The following is a 4,131-nucleotide window of genomic DNA, read 5'->3' on the forward strand; positions in this document are numbered from 1 at the left end:
TTCTAATTTTGATTTAAGTTTGCTTGTTTAGCGTCGTCACAGTTGCTAGATGACATGTCGTACGTCGGGGTAAGGAGGGGAGGATAGACCGTCCAAATTCACAGACTCTTTTTTTCCGGTCTTCCCAGTCTACCAAGGACCCGGCCCGCCTCGACCGGGTAGTCTGGGTCCTCCGAAGGACCCGGCCTGTCGTTTTGGACACAGCCAACATATGTTGCGACTTGGCGCAGTATAAATAAACTGAATTGAATTGAAGACAGAGCTGAGTCTCTGTTCCTACACCCTCATCTATAGCCAKCAACCTTGAGTWTTGTCCGAAAGAACAAGACCGCTGATGCAGGTGGGCTAAATGAGTTTTCCCCACAGGGTAGCTGGACTCATCCTTAGAGTCAGGGTAAGAAGTTCAGTTATCCAGGAGAGACTCAGAGTTGAGCCTCCACATCTATAGGAGCCAGCTGAGGTGGTTCAGTAAGGATACCTCCTGGACGCCTCTATAGTTGCTTCAGACATGTCTGACTGGGAGGAGAATCTGAGGAAGACCCAAGACAAGGACTTTAATCAAAGCAGATCATGATATAGTCCATGTGTGAATATCTCTTCAGTTTATTCTTACGTCTGATTGTTTTTACAGCTGTTTTTGCTGTATCACTGACAGGACAACAACCTGAGAAGAGTTACTTTGTATTATATTCACTAAATTAAACACTGCTCCATGGAGTTTCATGTGTTAAAATCTTCTGGCTTTGTTTTGACAGAGTTGGCTGATTAGGCTTAATAAAAGATAACATCAAAAATGCAGCTCAGATGACTCTGAGTGGTGTTAAAATGATAATCTCATTCAGATGTCAGATTGTGTTGTAATTCATACAGAAGCACCAGCGGACCTGCTCTGAAACACTGACCTGATAACTCACTGTGTGTTGTGGCTGTGTGTGTATCTGAATACACAGGTATAATACACAGGTAACTGACGTCCAGTCAGAAAAACATTGTGGTGTGATTTCACCCAATCAAAGACGACCACTTGCACTTAAATTACACAAGACACATCATAAATCTGAACAGCATCCCAGCATCATGAGAAGTAAGGACTCAAACACGTAAGCGACTCACTCGGGGTGTGGGGGTATCCAAAGTTTTATTGAAACAAACTAAACAGAAGGGCTGGAGAAATTACAGAACCTGTACACTGTGAGTAAAACTAAACCTAATGAACACGTTACACAAAAAATGATGTAACATGAACCGAATCCTGGATTAATTAAAGCGGCCATCACAAACAGGTGTGTTGGTTGACAAATTAGCTCCAGCTGTGAGAGGAGCCATAAAACCAAAACAGAAATCCCTATAAACCACTATGTTCTTATGCACACATTTATTTATTCTTTATCAATTTTATTGCTATATAATTCTTTGAAACATTTACTTGAAAAAAAAACAAGCTAACTGTCAATGTTAAACTAGTTTGTTAGCCTGATAGCTATATTCTTTTCATTTTAACTCAATATAAGTACCAAATTCCTCAGCCAAAGAAAATTTATAGGTCTAAAAGTAACAAAAAGGGAACATTTTATTAACATTTTTCAGAAAATATATTAGGATTAAGTCTTAATTTGTTGCCAATGGGGATAACCCATTGATATTTGGMCTGAATCCTAGATCATTCTCATCTAATGAGTAATTGTTAATGTAACGTTAAAGAGCAAACCTCTGACAAAACTGTATTTGGATATTGAAATTTACCATCTGGAAAGAATAATCGCTTTGCTAGCAGGAAAACAACAAAAAAAAGACTTTTTGCTCAAAATCACTTTTTTTTTTTTTTTTTTTTTTTGGAGCAGAAACAGGATTCAAAGAATGAAACATTCAGTATATTAACGTATAGTTCAGGTTTTTCACTTTAAACGACCCATATATAATGCATTTATTCATTTTATATTTTGACAAAATGCAGCCATTGTTAATATTTAATGTTCTATAGCTGCTTGTTTCTCCACATACCATTTTGTGACCTAATTCACAGTTTGATGTGAAGGGTCACATTTGTGCTTCTAAATGAAGAATTAGGTTTTATTTACCTCAAGTCTGTGGGTCTGTAAACCTCTGATATCAGATAAATTACTGGATTTAAATATTACCAGAATTTTACTCAGTGGTCAAACAGAAATTATGACACACAAAGTAGACACTTGTTTCTTTCACAAAGAGGTTCTCAACATATTCAGTCAGTTTCCTGTTCAAAGACAGAGTTGCTTTATTCTTAGATAAACTCCYTGTTTCATTTGATTTCATGTGATAAAATTTGTTAGCTTACAAGGTGTCATTATAGTATTTTTGCACCAAGTAAAATAAACTTTAAAATAGAGAGAGTAAGTTTTGATGGTGCAGAGCTTTAAAGACCCTGCTGGGTGATTCAGCTCACATCAGCACATTTACCAGTTTAGTGCAAGACACTAAATATAGACACAGCCAAGAACTGAAAAGGTATACAGCTCTGAAAAAAAATGTTTTTTTAAAGTGAGGAGTAAAATTTTGGATGTTTCAGGAAAAAATGCAGCTAAAAAAGGAAAATATGGATGGAGTTACTCTCAAAGAGCCACCAGAGCAGAAAGAGCAAATTAATAATTTGAAAAGCAAAAAGAAAAAATTATATAGGTCTTCTGGACGGGTTCTTCTCTAATGAAACGTTTCGTCTCTRCTCCAAGAGACTTCTTCAGTCTGAGAGTTTCAGGCAAAATTCAGGCTTTTAAGCACGGCCTCCATGTGACTGTGAATCACTAAATAAGTACWAATTCCTGTACGTCACTATAGAACGGTACAAAGGAGGTGTTTTGTGTTTTCCTTGAAGCACTACAGCAAAATGAGCAGCAAGAAATTCAAGTCCTGACGCTGATTGCAGCATTTTGCTGCAGTGCAGTTCAATCTACAGTCTCTGCTCATCCCTAAATGGTACTTTCCATCATGGGCAGGCTTTCTCTAACGGATTAAAGTTGTAAATGAGGTGAAGCTGTGCCAGAAGGGGCTTTGAGTATCTCTTTCTTTACAGGGACCTCTGGTGATGACTGAATGTCCCTGATTCATTTGTCTGACACTCTGCAGCATATTACCCTTTATGTTTCATTTCCAAATCACGCAAAATGTGTCAGTAACTGAAGTCACCATGAAAGGAAAAACAGCATGTTTAGTACTTTTTATTTAGTTGGTTAAAAAAGGGGGGTGGGTTGCAGCTCTACACATTCAGAGGACTATTTACATCGTGTTCTAAGAAATAAGTCATAAAAACAAACAGCACCAATGGTCCAAACCAAAGTTGAATGGAGATATTAGAAACACACACACGGCTAGGTTTAAAAATCACTGCTTCTAAAGCAAAAAAACCTGCAGCTGCTTGTTTGATTCCAGCTGTGAACGTTTCCTGTGTGGATGTTTAAAAAAAAGCACAACATGATGAGGAGAACTTCATCCAGCTTCCAGTTCAGATCAGAGCTCAGGGCTGCAGATTTATAGACTAGTCTGCATTTTACAGTACATGATTCAGTGGGTCAAGTARGGCTCATAAACTGGTTGATCATTTTACTGTGACTAAACTGGCCTTAATGTGTTAGAAAATGATTGCTTGTTAAAGAAATGAACTGAGTATCTACTGGTTAGCCTCAAATATCCTCCTGTTCGTTCGTTTTTGCTTTTCTCTATTAAAATCTTCCACTTTTTGTTGCACATCCGGAGCATGAAATGGTTGTTTTCTGTGGACAAAAGCGAAGTATTTGGAGCATGTGTCGGGGAATTCGAGTGATGCAAACAGATGAGAAAATTTCGGTTGAAAAAAAAAAGAGCAATTCAGGCGGCTGTYGCCTTGATGTTCTTTCTCCAAACAGCACAAAATGTTACAGTGCTGCACGGTCCGGGTCACGGTACCAGGCGTGAGAAAGCAGTGATCCAAAGTAAGAGAGCAACACAAGCCATGGGAAAGAGCAGCTGTCAACACACACACGCACTTTCTCTCTCTCACACACACTCACTGTATAATATGCCAAACTGTATAATATGCCAAACTGCCAATTAGGGCAATAATGGCTGTGGGAAAGCCACACACACACACACACACACACACACACACACACACACACACAC

This window comes from Austrofundulus limnaeus, unplaced genomic scaffold (assembly GCF_001266775.1).
Source record: "Austrofundulus limnaeus strain Quisiro unplaced genomic scaffold, Austrofundulus_limnaeus-1.0 Scaffold61, whole genome shotgun sequence".
NCBI classification, from domain to species: domain Eukaryota; kingdom Metazoa; phylum Chordata; class Actinopteri; order Cyprinodontiformes; family Rivulidae; genus Austrofundulus; species Austrofundulus limnaeus.